General features: G+C 46.6%; 3 non-coding genes across 3 annotated transcripts; all 3 read right to left on the minus strand.

The window, feature by feature from the left end:
* Positions 1-7,791: 7,791 nt before the first annotated feature.
* On the minus strand, positions 7,792-7,862 carry trnag-gcc (transfer RNA glycine (anticodon GCC)). Its single transcript has one exon. It is a non-coding gene; the product is annotated as a tRNA-Gly (tRNA).
* A 213-nt stretch (positions 7,863-8,075) lies between these two features.
* On the minus strand, positions 8,076-8,157 carry trnas-aga (transfer RNA serine (anticodon AGA)). The gene has a single exon. It is a non-coding gene; the product is annotated as a tRNA-Ser (tRNA).
* Positions 8,158-13,114: 4,957 nt separating this feature from the next.
* Positions 13,115-13,187, minus strand: trnac-aca (transfer RNA cysteine (anticodon ACA)). The gene has a single exon. It is a non-coding gene; the product is annotated as a tRNA-Cys (tRNA).
* Positions 13,188-22,692: the final 9,505 nt, after the last annotated feature.

The following is a 22,692-nucleotide window of genomic DNA, read 5'->3' on the forward strand; positions in this document are numbered from 1 at the left end:
GCTGCACCACAGAGATGAACAGAGAAATGGGGCCTCATTTGGGAAGGCTCAGAACACTTAATTCTGCCTTATTATTAAGCCTCGCCGCTACATATCCCCCCTTTTTGAAGGTCACGAGGTCCCGAGGCATTGTTGCCTTCAAAACAAAACAGAGTTAAGTGATGTCTCTTGCCATTAGAACATTAATCTTAAATGTCTACATTACTCCTCGAGAATTCATACCGGAACCAGCATTGGATACAAACAGGATGAATAACATCTGGAGTATGTATAAACACGGTAGGAGACATTATCTAAGTCTAGGAATTACACATCAGGAAGTTCACTGTCAATATCTGATACCTCTGTAGTAGATATTTGGGGAGAAGTCACTTCCTTTCTTTTGACATGCTACCGTTGACTCATTCGTGCTACCCAGAGTACATCTTGATGTGAGAGTACATCATTCAGAGTACACTGTCAGTCATGATCCAGCTACCTGGCAGTAGTGTTACAATAACAACAGTTCCTGTTCCCAGCCCCCCCGATAAACCACAACACCTGTGTTGGGTATCTGCTAGGGTGGTTTGGAGGTTTGTTCCATTAAAGCAAACTAACTACCTGTACCTCTTCAGGGCTTACTGTTTCTTGGATTTCTATCCAATTCAATAGTGTGGCACCTGAAGGCATCCATGACCTCAAGTTTGGTCTTATGTTGTCTGGTTCTAGACAGTACAGTGTTAAGTTCAAGAGCACTATGGCCTCCTCGGGAACTTGCAGGAAAACTGTTTGATTAGGTAGCTGCATTGCGGTAGCTGTATCATGCCTGTCACAAGTCATGGTGTCAGTTAAATGTGGTGTGCTGACCAGCCATTTACTTCCCACCTGCTCTTCATGGGGTTCATTAACCTCCCTCTGCTCATTAGTAGCTTTACACCCTTCAGTGGTGAATCATTTAGACACAGCCAATGGATAGCTTTGGTAGCCATACCCATCTCAAGATTTGGAACCGAATTCAATCTTGGATTGCCTTCTGGGTGAGCTATGAGCGATGGGGTTAATGTCACATACTCCTCTACTGAGAAGAGTGGAATCAAGTGGGTTGGGATTTGTGCCGTGGTTAGACTGGCTACAGTGGCACTAAGCTCCCTTAACAGGTCTTGTGTCAACATTCTGGCCTGTTGCACACAAGCATAAACCCACTGTATAACACCAACAATCATGTCCACTGGTTGGGGAATAAGGTTTAACCCTGTTGCATAGGAAGTTGCCTGTAGGGTTTTCCCTAAGCTTTCCAACTTTTGCTGCTGTTGATACAGTCTGTCACTACCCTCTGGCATCTCTGACACCTGCCTTCTTGGGGCAGTCAGGGTGAGAGTGCCAGTAGCACACAAACCTACCAGAAATAGCAAACGTGCAACAGTGGCGGCAGCAATCAGTCCTCCCAAAAGTCTTTTCGGGTGGCTGATCCCAGTCATCTCCTTCTGAGTGACTGTTGCCTTTCTAAGCTGGCGCAGCGTGTACATGGTGTCTTTCTCAGTATGCCATGTGGCATCTTGGGCACCAACATCCTGGAAATCTGTGGAGATCTGACGCAGCTGCTGATGCTGCTCCTCCTTTTCCAGGGCATTTGCTTTTTCGATTTGTTCATGCCTGTGCTCTAGGAACCCTGCAGGGGGCGGTGCAGCGGTGGAGCATGCCTGACCCTCGGCTGAGCGGTCATCTGGAGCACCTGAGTGATCTGGGATTGTTATCCCATTCTCACTGTTCAGGTCCACCCTGCACACTTCCTGATTGAGGAATCCCTCTATCGGCATGTTTACAATCGTTCGCTGGGGGTAGGTGTAGGACACCTGCTCGCTCCCCCCTTCCCTCGCTAGGGGTTCAGGGAGCTGCCCCAGCAGTGGGATAGCTAGTTCACTGTCTTTGAACTCACTATCACTCACCAGGCCCATGTCAGTGCAGGCAGGGATTCTGACACCCCTCTTTGCGATGTCCTGCACTGGCAGGCGGGTGACTTGACCATCCAGCTCCAGTCTGGCTGAACCACTGTTGGTCAGACTCAGACTGACAGACTGAGCTGGTGGCTGTGAGAAAACCGGCTCGGCTTTCATTCCCTGTCCCTTCTGGGGGACTGGGTGTGTAGGCAACCCTGCCGTTGAGGCAGGAACAATCAGGTCAGTCTCACTCACTACCTGGTAGTTGTGAGAAATAATGTTACCTGACTGCAGGTTCCCTGGGTCAAAGCAGAGGGAATCGGCATCTGGGATCAGGTGTGTCCACAGCGCAGTAGTCTCAGCGTCCAGCTGGACCTCCTGTCTAACCTGTGAATGTTGCACCAGGGGCACCTGGCGGTGGCCCTGTGACAGCTGCTCAAGCAGATCCTCATTAATAGAGGACCTCTCAGGGCTAAGGGTGAGGGCTACATCACCAACCTGCTCTCCTGCCATCTGGATCCCTTCCACCACTACAGGGTGGTGTTCCTGACCCCTCTTGGGTGCCAGGGTGCACAGGGAAAGCTCCTTTTCATCGCCAGGTGGGGAGATCTGCTCCTCTTTAGGGACGTAAAAGGTGTGTGCTTTACCTGGTGGATCAGGCGGCTGCTTGGAGCACCGCTCCTGTGGCAGGGAGGCTGTTGTGACCTCAGCCGGGACACGACTTCCCTGTATATCCGGGGAACAAGAAAATATTTTTATTTCTTGTCCAGAGGGAACAGAAGGAATCTCCACATAGGCTTCTGTGTTCGGTGGGCACTGTGTGAGCACAGTCTGCCTCTTGGCCCCCCTTTCCTTCTGTACAGAAGGCTTAGGAGCCTTGACCTGTTTCCACACCTTGCCTTTCTGGTGATCCACCAAAGGTTCCTCTCTGAGTCGCATGCCCTTTTCTTTTTCTACCCGTTTGAGCTTGCCGTGTGACATCAAACACCTTTCAACCTCAGTGTCAATCAGTGTCTCACTGTGTAAGACATCTCCCATGGCAGCCTTGAGGTAAAAGCTTCTTGCTTTTCCTCTGCGTTTTACTGCCTGCTCTGTGACTTCAGGGGTGGAGTCAGCACTCACTTGGGAGTGGCTGAATTCATCCAGGCAGGAACCCTTCCGCTCAATCAGATAGACTGAGGGAGGGAGAGGGGGCGGGTCTCCGCCTCCTCCAGTGGAGAGTATCAGCTCATTCACGCTTCCGGCAGCCTTGGGGAGCGGTTGTCCCTGTCCTAATAAAGCTTGTTCAAGCCTGGCCAGGCGGGCGGCTACTGAATCCTTTTGTTCAGCTTTTTCTAGCCCTTTCCCTCCCCCGGTGTTCTCATGGCACTTAGGACGCTGGGTGCGATCCTGTGTGCCTGCTTTGGAACGGGGCTTAGCCAGCTCAGGAGCCTGTGCTCCTTCGAGCAGGAGGGAATTAACCCTGCTGGCTCTGACGGCGGACACAGTCGCTTTAACAGCTTTTCGCTCAGAGCGACTTTGGACATCATACTCCCAGGCTTTCTGCACGAATCTCTTAATATCAGTCATTTTCATGGTCTGTGCATCTATATGCATTAAGATCATCTTTCTGACTGACGGGTGGAGATTCGCAATGAATAAACCCTTGAAATGTGTGTTCTCTTCGCAACCCTCATCATTTCGCCCTGCAAAATAAGTTCGTCTAAGTCTCTCGTAATATTCGCGAGGGGACTCTGCTCTCTCGTGCTTAATGTTAAGAGCGGCGGCTATCGCGGCAGTCGGGTCAATAAACGCACTGTATTCTTCAATAAGTGCTTGACACAGCTGCTCAAAGTCATTGCAGACTTCTTTCATCTGCCTAGCCATCCACTCATGTACAGCTCTGCTGGTAGTTTTCCTGACCAGAAACACTTTCTCCTGTTCTGTGGCGTTTGGCAGGTACTGCAGGGTATACCTGAGGTCTTGAATATAACTCTCGATATTATTCTCTGACACTGCGGGGTCAAATCTCTCTATGTCCTTCGCTAGCTCTCTCAGAGAATGGAGATTTATCCTTCTAGCTTCTCCGCTGACGGAGATATGGAAGAGATCGTGGTCAGACCTGTCGCTGCTAGAGAGAGTGCTTAATAGCGACTCGAATTCAGACCTTTTAGCAACCATCGTTAAACTTAAAGAGTATTACTTTTAAGTACGAAATCACAGTTTTACCACAGAAAACCGCAAGATCAAGTATGCAATCAACCCGGTAGATCGGAAAAGATCACAAAACAATCAAGCACTGCTTAAAGAGCAAGGGGAACGTTTTCTTTCGGCTTTCAGCACACTGCATTATCGTGTATGAAACCCGCGGCGTTTTATATTGAATTATTCCGCTTGGTTGACTCATTTCAGTCTTGCCACGCCCGTGCCAGGGACGCCAAATAATGTAGATTAAACCGACCCAGGGACGCCAAATAATGTAGGGAAAACCGGTTCAGGGACGCCAAATATGTAATCATAGTGGCTCTCTGAAGGCACCAGTTCTGTAGGGTTTGGGCATTTACTGAGACAATTATTAATTGTAGCAGTAAATCACAAAGTTGATTCTTTTGATGGCTTTAGAATCCAACCATGCGACATAACTCAAACAACGTGCACACACAGGTACTAATACACGAGGATACATTTATTAATACATAGAATATGCATATAAACCTAACAGATCTTATCGAGAGGGTTATCAGAATACAAAAGGTATATATTCAGTCAGTTACAAAGAGTTACACATCAAGAGGACATACGTTCAGTATATCATTCATTTAGACCGTTTCATAAATGAACTTGGTTATAACTTCTACATTAGATACTCGAACAAGTACATAACTCTTAGGAATTAAATTGATATCAACTGGTTTGGATAACAATTGAATTCTCGAGCTGTAATGCATTGAAGTTGAATACTCATCCAATTTCTGGGGATTCAGATCTCCTGCGGGCACAAAGAAACAGTTGCAGGCTGTTGCTGTCCAATCCGCGCTCTCTGGCTCCGTGCCAGGCTGTGCTGTGCGGCTTGCGACGGTGCGCTGCTGATGTTCACTGTTGGCTTTAACTAGCAAAGTTTGTGCACAGGAGAAAAGATGACTGTGGGTCCCAGCAAGTCAGGAAGAGGACCGGTTCGTTCCTGGTGAAGAGCTAGTTCTGAATAGTAATTCAGCTGTCCACAGTTCCGACCTGTTCACGAGGCCTGCTGCTGGTTACTCTCTGGCAACCTCCACTCTAGACTCTTAGAACAAAGGAAAGTTCTGGCACTCGGACACACTGGCCGTTCCGTGGTTGTCCGGGCTGAGTCTCAGGATGGTCAGGAGGCGCGCTGCGAGAATGTCCTGCCCTTGGGAGCCTTCTGCTCCTGGGCCGTCCTGCCCTGGAATTCTCCTTTGAATTCCCTTTAGAACAGTCCACAGAATCCTCTCCAGAATCTTACTGAATCTTGTTGAATCTCCCTTTCTGAATCTCTCAGGCTCTCTGTGTTGCCTGTTTTTACCTGGAGGAACTTCAGCTCATTGATTGGCTGAAAGTTCCATGGGCATCAGAGTCCCACGTGGGTTACTCGGCCCTACCAGTCCCTGATTGGTTGATCAAGGTGAGATATGAGTCACTTACTCCTGACACTTAGTAATGCAGTCCGGATGTCCAACTGGCACTCCCTAGACAGATAGGCGCCAATGGATGACCATTGATCATGATAGCCAGGCTTAGCTAAGTGCATCCCCCTTTGGGAGCTGTCCTTATCAAAAGAAAACATCTTGCATGAATAGTTTCTCTGTGGCTGCACCACAGAGATGAACAGAGAAATGGGGCCTCATTTGGGAAGGCTCAGAACACTTAATTCTGCCTTATTATTAAGCCTCGCCGCTACAAGTGTCAACATTACGATCCTGTTTGCTCAGGTGGACCGATTCCTTGCAGTAGTTTATCATTATACTTAAAATCGTTATATAACTAGGACTAGTTATAGCAGTCTGTGCTTTCTGTTGGTTTTACAACATTTTTTCTTAACGATCCAGAACGTCCATGTAGCTGCAAAAATGAACGCTTATGGTACTTTTCGCTCCAGGCAATACTCTCCAGTGAGAGTGACGAAAAATGTGAAACTGAACTTCATCGCAAATACCAGATTACTAGTCGTTATCTTCTATCATGAAGCACTAATCAATGGCATAGCTGCGAGATTTCATTTGGGTAGCTGCACCGTACAGCTCCGTTTCAACCGAAATATCACCCCCCCTCAGAATTTCAGAAGCCCCCCTACAGATTTTTCCCCGGGCACCGCGCACTGATGGGGGACGGGGTTTCCAGGAAATGGTATCAACTTTTCTCAAGAAAATAAAAATAGAAACTCTATAGGCACTCAAAAATTTTACTGTTTTTTTTTCAGGCAGGTGGCAAGACCCCTCCGCAAAACCCTTGTATGCCAAGCTGTGGGCATTGATTCGTCGAATATACGTATATTCACGGCGAAAATATGGCTATACGTATATATACGTCGCCTCGACGTATAATCAACGTCGAATTGCAACCGTAAAATCGACGACATTAATAAATGCATATATAACGTCGAAAACACATCTAACACTAGGAGTATACGGCACTCTGCACAGTGTACAAAGTAAATTATTTTCGCAGTAATTAATTTACACGTGTATAATAAATATAGTAAATATTGTAACGCCCTCGCCTGGTGGTGAGGAGGAAGCGCCCCTAGGCGCTCGTAGTACCGCTGGGCATGCTGGGAGTGGTAGCCGGGAAGAGTCTGAGGGTCAGCACGATGACCAGCGGCTGACCCTACCTGTGTAAATAATGTCCTAGTAATTCTAGTGCCCTGTGTAGTCCTGTAAAAGTAGAGTGTGTTGTTAGGTAATTACCACCCTAAATGTGCGTACGTTTTCGTCAGTCTCCTCGTGTGTGTGTAGCTCCTGTGTTAGGTTTTGGTGTGGTTGTTAAATAAAGTCAGTGCTTTATTTAACAACACTCGATGTATAACTGGAGCCTCACATATGCAAATGGTGAGGCTCCAGTTCGACACCCAGTTCGACACCACTTTACAGTATATGACAAAAGCATGGCAGACTGTGCCGGACCGGCAGATAACTTCCGCTTATTTTTACCATATTAAACATTGGAAATCCTCCCACTTGTATTTGTGACACTTGATTTTGGCTCCACCTAAGACACTCTTAAATCTTCAAACACTTTTCTCTTCTCCTGGCCTGTGCAGGGCTCGAACCCGTGACCTTGGCGTTATTAGCACCACGCGCGAACCAACTGAGCTAACTGGCCTCACAACAGTGCTTCTCTCTGTGCTGCAAAAAATCGAACTCAGGGAATTTCTTTTGTCCTCCTTTGAATAGAAAGCCGTGTAATTCAGTGTACGGGCTTTCTCGTGCAGTTTCATGGTTCTTGTAACCCAAATCCTACACTGGCCTGAAGTGCCCCCCCATTTCACAGCATTTTTCAGCTGATTTAAAATGTACCTAAAGGAGAAGCATTATTGAAGACCATCAATTACCAAGAGCTTTTGTCAAAGGTTTTGGTGGTCATTTTGAATGACCACAGAGCGCTGTGACCTCGGTTTTACATCTCATCCAAAAGACAGCGCCCTTTTACAACACAGCATCTCCGTCACTATACTGGGGCATTGGGACCCGCACAGACCTCAGGGCGAGCGCCCCACCGCCGGCACCATTAACACCGCTTCCAGCTGGAAGCTTTGTTTTCCCCTGTAGCTCACCCTCATCCGGGTACTGACCTGGCTCACACCTGCTTAGCTTCAGTGGGTTTTTTGAGTTGCGAGTTGCAAGGGGATGCAAGTGATGGAGCCGCTCGCTGCAAAAGCCACTGCATTGGCCGGGAATCGAACCCGAGCCTCCCGCGTGGCAGGCGAGAATTCTACCACTGAACCACCAATGCTCAGTGCCTGGGCCTTCAAAAAAGACGCTTTTTTGGTGCTCTGTGCAAAACGCGTCGACATCTGCTTCCAGCTGCAAAATGCCATTCGCGGACGCTGAAGAACTTATTTCCAAGGCAGCGGGTACAAGCGATTGGGCGTTTTAAAACCACCAGGAACAGCAAAGAGGCGCGCTTCTTTGCTTGCGCCGAAACACACCGCCTGGAGGCGGATAACGTAGTCGGCAGGATTCGAACCTGCGCGGGGAGACCCCAATGGATTTCTAGTCCATCGCCTTAACCACTCGGCCACAACTACAGCAAGCCCCACTGCCGCTGCGTTCTTGCTACAATCTTACCTGGATCGCGAGGCGCCGGCGGAAGCCTATTTCAAAGTCGTTCTCCGTTTCAAAAAAACATTTCCAAAATACAAGCCTTGCAGACAGACACGCCTCAGAGGACTTAAGGGTGGCTTCATGTCGGAATGATAAAGTCTCCCCGTCCGGACATGAAAATGCCACTTTGTTACACACAAAAAAAGAATCAACAACAGAGAAATGCCCACAAGCATTTGAAAAGCCGCACCACGTCGCACTTGAAATAGCTCTTACATTAGTGGTAGACGCAGGAATCGCCTTTTTATTTACGCTCTTACCAACGCGATGGAAAGCAAAACAAAGCAAAGCAGAGCAAAACAAAACGAACAAACGAAAACCCTCACGTCCCGCACTTGCGTATAACGCCGTTACTTGCCCAAGCGGTATTATACGTCATCCTAGCACTGCACCCCGGGGTGTACGGTATATGGGAACGAGCACACGCCACGAATCGTCTCGAATCACTCCCTACAGCTGTAAGGCGCCTTGAAGCGTGCACCGCCAACATTCTTCTTTGCGCATCTGTGAAAGGTAAACTCTTGAGCAAACTCTAAACCAGCTCTAAGGAAACTAATCCGATTAGACGTTACTTTGACTCATCCTTTAAGGGACCTTTGTTAATTGGAGAAATCAATGATTTCGAATGAATTCTGTATGCGTTAAAAGACAGCTATACACAGAAAACATGCAGGACACTGCTCATGATGTTTCCCGAGCCGAAACACAGTGCGTTTTTCCAAGCCATCTGACAAAGCCCGCCCACTGAAAACTGCAGCAGATCGTGTAAAGACGTTCAACTTTGTAACTACTGCACGCACAGGAAGCAGAATAAATTCCTCTTTTCAAACTGTCAAAGGTTTGCTTTGCGAACGCTGCAGGACATCGCACAATCTCTTTTGAACGGGGACAAACGATTTCTTATGAGGCGCACTAAGTACAGACGTTTAAAAAGCTCCACTCATGCCGACCATGCAGCATGAAGAAGCGCAACCTAACGTTTGCATTCCTAGCACTGTTGCAACCTAGCACTGTTGCATTCCGCGCATCAGTAGCTAAGAGAATATCATTTAAGGCTCTTGTTAATGCTGTTTCAGAAACCAGACTGAAATTTCTCAAGTATATTATTTGAATCCAGATACGATTGACGTTGGGCAACAACTATTCTCTCAAAACTTTTAGATTGAAATGGGACCTTTGAGACAGGCCTGTAGTTGTTAAGAACTTGTGGATCCAAATTTGACTTCTTAAGGAGCGGTCTAACAACCGCTACCTTAAATTGATCAGGTACAACGCCTGACGCAAGCGATGCATTCATCATACTAATTATAGGTCCTGCCAGTCCTTCGAGGGAATCTTTGACTAGCTGAGTGGGTATGGGATCTAGCGAACAGGTGGTTGACTTTGTCTTACGTCTGTGTCCATGAGTCCACCATAAGAAGAAATCTGAACAGAAATCTGAGTGGTGATCATGCGAGGTCACCACGGAGGAAACCACTGCTCTCCCCCCAAAAAAAACCACCACTGCCCCTCTCAAGTTTGCTAAAGACCACATGGATGTTCCACAGCAACTCCTGGAACAATGTTCTGTGGACAGACGTGACAAAAGTTGAACTTGTTGGTAAATGTGCACAGCGTTATGTTTGGAGATAACAAAACACTGCATACCAACTCCAAAACCTCATCCCACCTGGGAAGCATGGCGGAGGCTGTACGGCTTGCAATCATCGAGGGACCGATGAATTCCAAGATGTATCAGGAAATTCTACAGCAGAATGTCAGGGTGTCTGCCTGTGATCTAAAACTCGAAAGACGCTGGGTCATGCAGCATGACAAAAACAAAGGAGTACATCAACAACAGAGTGGCTGAAACAGAAGAAATTCCATATTTTGGGATGGCCAAGTAAGAGTCCTGACCCCAATCCCATTGAAGTGCTGTGGCGTGATCTGAAGCAGGCCGTTCAGCGCAAGACATCCCAAAAATATACATGAACTGAAACAGTTTTGCATAGAGGAATAGGCCAAAATACCTCCTAACCGCTGCTCAGGTCTGACCAGCCGCTACAGAAAGTGGGGATTGAGGTTTTTGTCATAAAGGAGGTTCCACTAGCTCCTTAATATAAGGGTTCACGTACTTTTTCCATCAATGACCTTGATTGTTTAAACCATTTGGTCAATAAAGAAACAGCAATGTCAAATGTTGGGCGTGTGTTGTTTGTTAAATCAGACTCTCTTTATTAATTATTATGACTTAGATAAAGATAAGATCACATGTTAGGAGCCATTCATGCAGAAATCCACATCATTCCGAAGGGCTGTTTACAAAAGTTTTTCTCCCAACTGTATGTGAGAGAAAAGCAGAGACGCTCACTGAGTAAGGTGGGGTTGTAGCTTTGCAAATCACAAGGACATTTGTACACTCAAAATGGGACAGGAGCACCCCAGATGGGACTCAAACCCACAATCCCTGTTTTAGGAGGCCAGTGTCTTAGCCATTAGGCCACTGGGTAGGGTCAATCACGCTGATGAGAGCCAGTTTTTTTTTCCTTTTCTTTTTCAAAGGGATCCCCAAAATTAGGGAAGTTAGGCAGCAGAAGGTTTACTGTCTCACTCATCTGAGCTACACGGCTACCAAGATGATCTCAGGTGCGCCGAGCTGGTACGGAACATATTGAACTGATCGACGACGAATTGTCTCTCAGACAGGCTTTTCACCTCTGAGCTCCCTGACTGACAGTGATCAGCTAGGTAGTGAAACAGTCAGCTGCTTCTAAGCCTTAAACAGCTGCATCTCGGCGCTTCCACGGAGAGATGATTTGAAAGCCGAACATCGCCCATTGGGAACACCTTTCTATCACTAGTTTAAGAGACTCTTAAGGTCTTGCAGAGGTGCCTGTCTAATAGCATGTGCTTTGCAAGCTATAGGTGTTTAGGCTGAGGCAGAATGCCTGTTAACAAAATGTTTTTCTAAAGGGGCCTCGCACTCTTTTCCAAGCAATGGTCACCATCCCCACCGAGTGTCACAATGTAGTCATGTCCTAGGACATCACCTGTTAGTCTCCATTTGTCTGCCACCAACACTTTAGGTTACGGAGTCACAACCGCACCCCGGAGACCAGAGGAGCCATTGGCGTTCTGGCGGCGCAGATTGGGCTGAAGGTGGGACGCTTGAATCTCGCTGTTGGAGGCCGTCTGAAACTGACCCAAGCCTTTCCCTTGAATTAAATGTAAATAAGAAATGAACCCCAGATGCACATGGAATCAATCACGTGTTTCCTTTGAGCCGTTTCAGAGACTGCTCCAGAGTTTACCTTGCACAGATGCGCAAAGATTAATGATGGGGGTGCACGCTTCCAGGCGTCTTACAACTGTAGGGACTGTTTAGAGACAATTCGTAGATTGTGCTCATTTCGCTCTATTCCCCGTGTTGCAGTGGTAGGATGACGTAAATTCCTGCTTCGACACGTAACGGCATTATAATCAAGTGCAGGAGCTGAGGGCTTTAGTTTTGTTTCGTTTTCCATGGCGTTCGTAAGCGCGCAAATCAAAGGCAATTCCTGCGTCTAACACGAATGTAAATGCTTTTGAAAGTGCAGTGTGGTGCAGCTTGTAAAATCCTTTTCCACATTTGTGGTTTGTTGATGTTTTTTCTGTCTGCCAAAGTTGCATTTTGACATCCGGACTGGGGGACTTCATCATTTGAACGTGAAGCCAGCCTTAAACCCTCTGAGGCATGTCTGTCTGCCGGCACGAATCTTGTGAAAGGTATTTTTTTTTTAACGGAGAGCGACTTTAAAAAGGTTTCCGCAGCCAAATCGCAGTCCGTGTTAGATTATAGGAGGAATGCGGCGGCAGCGAGCTCGCTTTTGTCATGGCCGAGTGGTTAAGGCGATGGACTCGAAATGCGCTGGGGCTTCCCCGCGCAGGTTCGGAAGTTGCCGACTCCGGCGTCTGCCGCACGTCGCCTTGTGCCTGCGCGGCAAAGGCAAAGTGCCGCTTCTCCTTTCCCGGTACTATAAAAATGTTAAATCGCTTGGACCCGCTGCCATGGAAAGCAGTTCTTCAGATTACCACACATTCTGCGTTCGCACCTCTGGTGCTCTACTTATGCCTTTGAAAACCTAATGAATAAAGCTGAAAGAACCGACACGATATGTAGGTGCTCGTAGAGCACGCATTAAAGAACTGTTAACAGCAAGGGTTTCAGTGGGTTAACTGAGGAGAAGGCGTGATCGCTAATTGTTGACTTTTTATTTGGTGTTAGAAACACTCTTACTGTGCATGATGTGCAACAAATGTAGCCACAGAAATTGCATCACGCTTTCATGTATGCTATTGCAGACACCAACGTTGCCTAGATAGAAAACCGAAATAGCCGTGGGTTTGCTTGTTGGTCTGAAGGATCTCTCTTCGAATCTCTATCATTTGTCAATGGAAGTAAAAGGCGCTGCAATCTCATACGTTCAGAATCAAACCCGCAGCTGTTGTTCGACTTTATTTCTTGACTAATTACAACTGAGTGTCGCATGAGCAGTTACGTAAACTTGTCTGGTATATTTGAACACAAATGCCGTTCTTCAATTAAAACTAACAGTACATTGTCAGGGACATTCAGTTCTATACAAACAAGAGACAGACAAGAGAATATTTCTACCTTTCATGTGGACTACGTGTTGACTTACTGATCGGAATAATTGAAAAGTTCGGGTTCATAGCCGATGCAGTGCGTGCTAATTAGAACAGCAACGCTGAGCTCTCAGCACCGTACTGAGCCCAGGTGTTTTTCTAAAGCTGTCAGGTGCAGTTCATTTACATGAAGGAAATCTCTTACTGAGTACGATTACAATGCAGTAAGTAGCACAGACTACTTAGGGGAGTAGCCCGATGCGTTTAAAAACGACCCGAGCCAGGCAGGAGTCGAACCTGCAATCTCCTGATCTGTAGTCAGACGCTTTATCCATTGCGCCACTGGCCCTGGTGTAACACTGCAGGACTGTAACCCAGTGAGATCAGCACTGCAACTCGTAAAATACCCCCGGTCCATTCTTTTCCAATAGTGAGAAACACCTGTTTTCTACATTTTGTCTGTTTTAAAACCATATCTCTTTAAACCAAACCAAGAGTTTGTCTTTTGCACTGATATTCTGATTCATTTCGATTTCAAAGAAAAAAAAAACATTATCTTCCAAAGCATCATAAAATTGTCCCTTCTTCCAGACTCCAGGTGAGCAGATCACAGAGTCCGTAATGAGCTTCCTCCATCAAGCAAAGTACCTGAACATGACTCTGTCTTCATAAAAGCGCCCCTGTAATAAAGAAATTAAATCCGAAATCAAGAGGGCAGTTGCCTACTGAAGTTCAAGAAGTCATCAATTTTATCCTAGCAACACATTAAAGGCTGCATCTATACAAGTACGATTCTAGAAATCCTCACCAGATTACGTTTTAAGAAGGAACTGTGCCTCAGGTTCCGCCGAGATCTTAACTCGGATGGCAGGATTCAGAGCCCGGAGTGTGGACTGATGGCGCACGGAGGGTCCACATACTGTGGATCCTGCAGTGATCTTCCGCGTGTTCAAACCGCCAGCGTGTGACTCCCCTGTTCCCGTGACCTCATTGCTCTGCTCTCGCCTCTGTGCAGCCGAGCCCGACTCATGGTAAAGTGGAAAAAAATATGCCCTCAACGTGAGATTTACTCTGGAGCGAGGATAGATGTTACCTTTTTATCGTTGAACAGGATGTATGTGATGTGGCAACTAGGTTCAATTTTGATTCCTGCGGCGATTCCTGTGTCTACCACTAATGTAAGAGCTATTTCAAGTGTGGCGTGGTGCGGCTTTTCAAATGCTCAACAGGATGACTTCGCATGCACGTGTGCTTTCATGCAGTCGTGTGTGCAACCATGTCTGCTTATGTGCAAACGGGCGTGGTTTCATGTATGCAAAAAACTTTCCTGGGCTCTTCTGAAGCACATAAAATTATTTGGAGATATACATTTGTCTTGTTTTCCTCTTAGGCTCTAGAATTGATAACTTTTTTTTAGGATTCTAGCTTTCTCCCCTTGCAGGCATCGGGCACAGAGGACCTCATGGTTTTCCTAAAAATCTTTTTTTTTTGTGTTCCTTGTTGTTCCAAACTTAATTTTAATCACTTTTAATTAGATATTTTATTAAAAATAGTGCAAAAAATGACTAATTTCACTAAAAATAATGTAATATAAAACTGATGTTTTTAACTTTATTGTAGTGTTTTAGAAACTATGTCTTCAAAAATGGTTATTTTTCAATCCTAGGAATGAAAGCTGTTGTTATATGATGTTTATTTTCAAATTTTGAAAAAATCAAAGGATTCTAGCTTTCTCCCCTTGCAGGCATTGGACACAGAGAACCTCATGGTTTTCCTAAAAATCATTTGTTATGTTCCCTGGTGTTCCAAACTTAGTTTTAATCAATTTTAATTTGTTATTATGTTAAAAACAGGGTAATAAGTTTCTAATTGGACTATAAATAATGTCATATTGTCTGCTATAAAACTGATGTTTTCATCTCCATTGTAGAGATTCTAGAATCAACTAATAGAGAATTAAAATAAAAAAGGGCATAAGAAGACATTACCAACAACGACCACAAGATGGAGATGTTGTCTACACATTACCAACAACGACCACAAGATGGAGATATTGTCCAAAGAGGCAAGAAGGGCAAAGCCGCGATAAGGAGATTGCTGTCAGAATGCACATCCGGATCCCAAACAGAATCTCTAGTAAAATATGATCATTTGTGAAACAGGCAAATGAGTGTCTGCTACAATATGATTGCTACATATCTGCATTTGTTGGTTTTTAAGGAGTAAGAGTGCAGGCGGTTTAAACCTGCGATCCAGTGTGTTGAAGTATTTCACAACACTACCCCTAGCACATCAGGAAATAAATCCTCATAATGATTATTGCCCTGGGCATGTACCAAAAAATCAGTGAGCATATACATATATCGCTGTGTTGAAGCTAGAGACACAGAATAAGTGCAAACACATCCTAAATACAGTGTTCCTGCACCTTGACCTCATCCAGAATGTATCGTTTTTTGAAAGCGATTGCTGTCAGAATGCACAACTGAATCCCAATCTCTAGTCAAATATGATCATTTGTGAAACAGGCAAATGAGTCTCTCAGGTGCCCATTGCTCATTTTCAGACACATTTATGCAATACTTTCACCATGCGTTGAGCAATAGGGATTAAAGATACCAGAGGTAAGGTTTAAAAGTGATTCTGAGGTGCAACACATCAGCGAAACAGCTAGGCATCTGAAATGCGGGGTTTGAGAGCCCTTCAGGGAACACCGTACCCTAAAGGTACCAGAAGTCCACTAGTATAAGCATTAAGTCACTGTCAGCCCTGTTGCAATGTGATTGCTACATATCTTCATTTCTTTGGTTTTTAAGGAGTAAGAGTGCAGGGGGTCTAAATCTGCGATCCAGTGTGTTGAAGTATTTCACAACACTACCTGTAGCCCGTCTGGAAATAAATCCTCATTCTGATTATTGACCTGGGCATGTACCAATAAATCACTGAGTATATGTATATCACTGTGTTGAAGCTAGAGACCTGTATGTAATAATATGATGCTAAAATGTTATTTTCACATGTAAGAAAACCGGCTCAGGGACGCCAAATATGTAGCAGTAAATCACAAAGTTGATTCTTCTGATGGCTTTAGAATCCAACCATGTGACATAACTCAAACAACGCGCACACACAGGTACTAATGCGGCTTGCGACGCTGCGCTGCTGATGCTCACTGTGGGCTTTAACTAGCAAAGTTTGTGCACAGGAGAAAAGATGACTGTGGGTCCCAGCAAGTCAGGAAGAGGACCGGTTCGTTTCTGATGAAGAGCTAGTTCTGAATAGTGATTCAGCTGTCCACAGTTCCGACCTGTTCACAAGGCCTGCTGCTGGTGCTAACCTCGGGTGGATCCTCTGGTTATTCTCTGGCAACCTCCGCTCTAGACTCTTTGAACAAAGAAAGTTCTGGCACTCGGACACACTGGCCGTTCCGTGGTTGTCCGGGCTGAGTCTCAGGATGGTCAGGAGGCGCGCTGCGAGAATGTCCTGCCCTTGGGAGCCTTCTGCTCCTGGGCCGCCCTGCCCTGGAATTCTCCTTTGAATTCCCTTTAGAATTGTCCACAGAATCCTCTGAATCCTCCCTTCTGAATCTTACTGAATCTCACAGGCTCTCTGTGTTGCCTGTTTTTACCTGGAGGAACTTCAGCTCATTGATTGGCTGAAAGTTCCATAGGCACCAGAGTCCCACGTGGGTTACTCGGCCCTACCAGTCCCTGATTGATTGATCAAGGTGAGATATGAGTCACTTAGTCCTGACACTTAGTAATGCAGTCCAGATGTCCAACTGGCACTCCCTAGACAGATAGGCGCCAATGGATGACCATTGATCATGATAGCCAGGCTTAGCTAAGTGCATCCCCCTTTGGGAGCTGTCCTAGGACCTTAAATCACCCTGCAGAACAGTTTCTCTGTGGCTGCACCACAGAGATGAACAGAGAAATGGGGCCTCATTTGGGAAGGCTCAGAACACTTAATTCTGCCTTATTAATAAGCCTCGCCGCTACATATCCCCCCTTTTTGAAGGTCACGAGGTCCTGAGGCGTTGTTGCCTTCAAAACAAAACAGAGTTAAGTGATGTCCCTTGCCATTAGAACATTAATCTTAAATGTCCACATTACTCCTCGAGAATTCATACCGGAACCAGTGTTGGATACAAACAGGATGAATAACATCTGGAGTATGTATAAACACGGTAGGAGACATTATCTAGGTCTAGGAATTACACATCAGGAAGTTCACTGTCAATATCTGATACCTCTGTAGTAGATATTTGGGGAGAAATCACTTCCTTTCTTTTGACATGCTACCTTTGACTCATTCATGCTACCCAGATTACATTTTGATGCAAGAGTACAGCATTCAGAGTACACTGTCAGTCATGATCCAGCTTCCCAGTGTTAAAATATAACCAGTTCCTGTTCCCAGCCCCGCGATAAACCACATCACCTGTGTTGGGTATCTGCTAGGGTGGTTTGGAGGTTTGTTCCATTAAAGCAAACTAACTACCTGTACCTCTTCAGGGCTTACTGTTTCTTGGATTTCTATCCAATTCAATAGTGTGGCACCTGAAGGCATCCATGACCTCAAGTTTGGTCTTATGTTGTCTGGTTCCAGACCGTACAGTGTTAAGTTACCATGCTGTACTATGGCCTCCTCAGGAACTTGCAGGAAAACTGTTTGATTAGGTAGCTGCATTGTGGTAGCTGTATCATGCCTGTCACAAGTCATAGTGTCAGTTAAATGTGGTGTGCTGACCAGCCATTTACTTCCTACCTGCTCTTCATGGGGTTCATTAACCTCCCTCTGCTCGTTAGTAGCTTTACACCCTTCATTGGTGAATCGTTTAGACACAGCCAATGGATAGCTTTGGTAGCCATACCCATCTCAAGATTTGGAACCAAATTCAATCTTGGATTGCCTTCTGGGTGAGCTATGAGCGATGGGGTTAATGTCACATACTCCTCTACTGAGAAGAGTGGAATCAAGTGGGTTGGGAATCGTGCCGTGGTTAGACTGGCTACAGTGGCACTAAGCTCCCTTAATAGGTCTTGTGTCAACATTCTGGCCTGTTGCACACAAGCATAAACCCACTGTATAACACCAACAATCATGTCCACTGGTTGGGGAATAAGGTTTAACCCTGTTGCATAGGAAATCGCCTGTAGGGTTTTCCCTAAGCTTTCCAACTTTTGCTGCTGTCGATACAGTCTGTCACTACCCTCCGGCATCTCTGACCTCTGCCTTCTTGGGGCAGTCAGGGTGAGAGTGCCAGTAGTACACAAACCTACCAGAAAAAAGCAAACGTGCAACAGTGGCGGCAGCAATCAGTCCTCCCAAAAGTCTTTTCGGGTGGCTGATCCCAGTCATCTCCTTCTGAATGACTGTCGCCTTTCTAAGCTGGCGCACGTGTACATGGTGTCTTTCTCAGTATGCCCTGTGGCATCTTGGGCACCAACATCCTGGAAATATGGGGAGATCTGACGCAGCTGCTGATGCTGCTCCTCCTTTTCCAGGGCATCTGCTTTTTCGATTTGTTCATGCCTGTGCTCTAGGAACCCTGCAGGGGGCGGTGCAGCGGTGGAGCATGCCTGACCCTCGGCTGAGTGGTCATCTGGAGCACCTGAGTGATCTGGGATTGTTACCCCATTCTCACTGTTCAGGTCCACCCTGCACACTTCCTGATTGAGGAATCCCTCTATCGGCATGTTTACAATCGTTCGCTGGGCGTGGGTGTAGGACACCTGCTCGCTCCCCCCTTCCCTTGCTAGGGGTTCGGGGAGCTGCCCCAGTACTGGGATAGCTAGTTCACTGTCTTTGAACTTACTATCACTCACCAGGCCCATGTCAGTGCAGGCGGGGATTCTGACACCCCTCTTTGCGATGTCCTGCACTGGCAGGCGGGTGACTTGACCATCCAGCTCCAGTCTGGCTGAACCACTGTTGGTCAGACTCAGACTGACAGACTGAGCTGGTGGCTGTAAGAAAACCGGCTCGGCTTTCATTCCCTGTCCCTTCTGGGGGACTGGGTGTGTTGGCAACCCTGCCGTTGAGGCAGGAACAATCAGGTCAGTCTCACTCACTACCTGGTAGTTGTGAGAAATAATGTTACCTGACTGCAGGTTCCCTGGGTCACAGCAGAGGGAATCGGCATCTGGGATCAGGTGTGTCCACAGTGCAGTAGTCTCAGCGTCCAGCTGGACCTCCTGTCTAACCTGTGAATGTTGCACCAGGGGCACCTGGCGGTGGCCCTGTGACAGCTGCTCAAGCAGATCCTCACTAATAGAGGACCTCTCAGGGCTAAGGGTGAGGGCTACATCACCAACCTGCTCTCCTGCCATCTGGATCCCTTCCACCACTGCAGGGTGGTGTTCCTGACCCCTCTTGGGTGCCAGGGTGCACAGGGAAAGCTCCTTTTCATCGCCAGATGGGGAGATCTGCTCCTCTTTAGGGATGTAAAAGGTGTGTGCTTTACCTGGTGGATCAGGCGGCTGCTTGGAGCACCGCTCCTGTGGCATGGAGGCTGTTGGGACCTTGGCCGGGACACGACTTCCCTGTATATCCGGGGAACAAGGAAATATTTTTATTTCTTGTCCAGAGGGAACAGAAGGAATCTCCACATAGGCTTCTGTGTTCGGTGGGCACTGTGTGAGCACAGTCTGCCTCTTGGCCCCCCTTTCCTTCTGTACAGAAGGCTTAGGAGCCTTGACCTGTTTCCACACTTTGCCTTTCTGGTGATCCACCAAAGGTTCCTCTCTGAGTCGCATGCCCTTTTCTTTTTCAACCCGTTTGAGCTTGCCGTGTGACATCAAACACCTTTCAACCTCAGTGTCAAACAGTGTCTCACTGTGTAAGACATCTCCCATGGCAGCCTTGAAGTAAAAGCTACTTGCTTTTCCTCTGTGTTTTACTGCCTGCTCTGTGACTTCAGGGGTGGAGTCAGCACTGACTTGGGAGTGGCTGAATTCATCCAGGCAGGAACCCTTCCGCTCAATCAGATAGACTGAGGGAGGGAGAGGGGGCGGGTCTCCGCCTCCTCCAGTGGAGAGTATCAGCTCATTCACGCTTCCGGCAGCCTTGGGGAGCGGTTGTCCCTGTCCTAATAAAGCTTGTTCAAGCCTGGCCAGGCGGGCGGCTACTGAATCCTTTTGTTCAGCTTTATCTAGCCCTTTCCCTCCCCCGGTGTTCTCATGGCACTTAGGACGCTGGGTGCGGTCCTGTGTGCATGCTTTGGAACGGGGCTTAGCCAGCTCAGGAGCCTGTGCTCCTTCGAGCAGGGGGGAATTAACCCTGCTGGCTCTGACGGCAAACACAGTCACTTTAACAGCTTTTTGCTCAGAGCGACTTTGGACATCATACTCCCAGGCTTTCTGCACGAATCTCTTAATATCAGTCATTTTCATGGTCTGTGCATCTGTATGCATTAAGATCATCTTTCTGACTGACGGGTGGAGATTCGCAATGAATAAACCCTTGAAATGTGTGTTCTCTTCGCAACCCTCATCATTTCGCCCTGCAAAATAAGTTTGTCTAAGTCTCTCGTAATATTCGCGAGGGGACTCTGCTCTCTCGTGCTTAATGTTAAGAGCGGCGGCTATCGCAGCAGTCGGGTCAATAAACGCACTGTATTCTTCAATAAGTGCTTGACAAAGCGTCTCAAAATCATTACAGACTTCTTTCATCTGCCTAGCCATCCACTCATGTACAGCTCTGCTGGTAGTTTTCCTGACCAGAAACACTTTCTCCTGTTCTGTGGCGTTTGGCAGATACTGCAGGGTATACCTGAGGTCCTGAATATAACTCTCGATATTATTCTCTGACACTGCGGGGTCAAATCTCTCTATGTCCTTCGCTAGCTCTCTCAGAGAATGGAGATTTATCCTTCTAGCTTCTCCGCTGACGGAGATATGGAAGAGATCGTGGTCAGACCTGTCGCTGCTAGAGAGAGTGCTTAATAGCGACTCGAATTCAGACCTTTTAGCAACCATCGTTAAACTTAAAGAGTATTACTTTTAAGTACGAAATCACAGTTTTACCACAGAAAACCACAAGATCAAGTATGCAATCAACCCGGTAGATCGCAAAAGATCACAAAACAATCAAGCACTGCTTAAAGAACAAGGGGAACTTTTTTTTCTTTCGGCTTTCAGCACACCGTATTGTTGTGTATGAAACCAGCAGCGTTTTATATTGAATTATTCCGCTTGGTTGACTCATTTCAGTCTTGCCACGCCCACCCAGGGACGCCAAATAATGTAAGAAAACCGGCTCAGGGACGCCAAATATGTAATGTTGCCATAGCAAAATTAAATGTAGTGGCTCTCTGAAGGCACCAGTTCTGTAGGGTTTGGGCATTTACTGAGACAATTATTAATTGTAGCAGTAAATCACAAAGTTGATTCTTTTGATGGCTTTAGAATCCAACCATGCGACATAACTCAAACAACGCGCACACACAGGTACTAATACACGAGGATACATCTATTAATACATAAAATATGCATGTAAACCTAACAGATCTTATCGAGAGGGTTATCAGAATACAAAAGATATATATTCAGTCAGTTACGAAGTGTTACACATATCAAGAGGACATACGTTCAGTATATCATTCATTAAGACCGTTTCGTTAATGAACTTGGTTATAACTTCTACATTAGATACTCAAACAAGTACATAACTCTTAGGAATTAAATTGATATCAACTGGTTGGGATAACAATTGAATTCTCGAGCTGTAATGCATTGAAGTTGAATACTCATCCAATCTTTGGGGATTCAGATCTTCCTGCGGGCACAAAGAAACAGTTGCAGGCTGTTGCTGTCCAATCCGCGCTCTCTGGCTCCGTGCCAGGCTGTGCTGTGCGGCTTGCAACGCTGCGCTGCTGATGCTCACTGACCGGCTAGTTAGTGTTGGCTTTAACTAGCAAAGTTTGTGCACAGGAGAAAAGATGACTGTGGGTCCGAGCAAGTCAGGAAGAGGACCGGTTCGTTTCTGATGAAGAGCTAGTTCTGAATAGTGATTCAGCTGTCCACAGTTCCGACCTGTTCACGAGGCCTGCTGCTGGTGCTAACCTCGGGTGGATCCTCTGGTTATTCTCTGGCAACCTCCGCTCTAGACTCTTAGAACAAAGGAAAGTTCTGGCACTCGGACACACTGGCCGTTCCGTGGTTGTCCGGGCTGAGTCTCAGGATGGTCAGGAGGCGCGCTGCGAGAATGTCCTGCCCTTGGGAGCCTTCTGCTCCTGGGCCGCCCTGCCCTGGAATTCTCCTTTGAATTCCCTTTAGAATTGTCCACAGAATCCTCTGAATCCTCCCTTCTGAATCTTACTGAATCTCACAGGCTCTCTGTGTTGCCTGTTTTTACCTGGAGGAACTTCAGCTCATTGATTGGCTGAAAGTTCCATGGGCATCAGAGTCCCACGTGGGTTACTCGGCCCTACCAGTCCCTGATTGATTGATCAAGGTGAGATATGAGTCACTTAGTCCTGACACTTAGTAATGCAGTCCAGATGTCCAACTGGCACTCCCTAGACAGATAGGCGCCAATGGATGACCATTGATCATGATAGCCAGGCTTAGCTAAGTGCATCCCCCTTTGGGAGCTGTCCTAGGACCTTAAATCACCCTGCATGAATAGTCTCTCTGTGGCTGCACCACAGAGATGAACAGAGAAATGGGGCCTCATTTGGGAAGGCTCAGAACACTTAATTCTGCCTTATTAATAAGCCTCGCCGCTACACACATATATTAATATAATAAATGATTGCTTATGCTTTATAAACAAATCTAATTAAAATAAAAGCTTAAGTTTTGTATTTATCTTGTACCATAGAACATGATTTTCTTTGTATTTCAATC

Source organism: Lepisosteus platostomus, unplaced genomic scaffold (genome assembly GCF_059453375.1).
Source record: "Lepisosteus platostomus isolate fLepPlt1 unplaced genomic scaffold, fLepPlt1.hap1 Scaffold_30_H1, whole genome shotgun sequence".
In the NCBI taxonomy this organism is placed as follows: domain Eukaryota; kingdom Metazoa; phylum Chordata; class Actinopteri; order Semionotiformes; family Lepisosteidae; genus Lepisosteus; species Lepisosteus platostomus.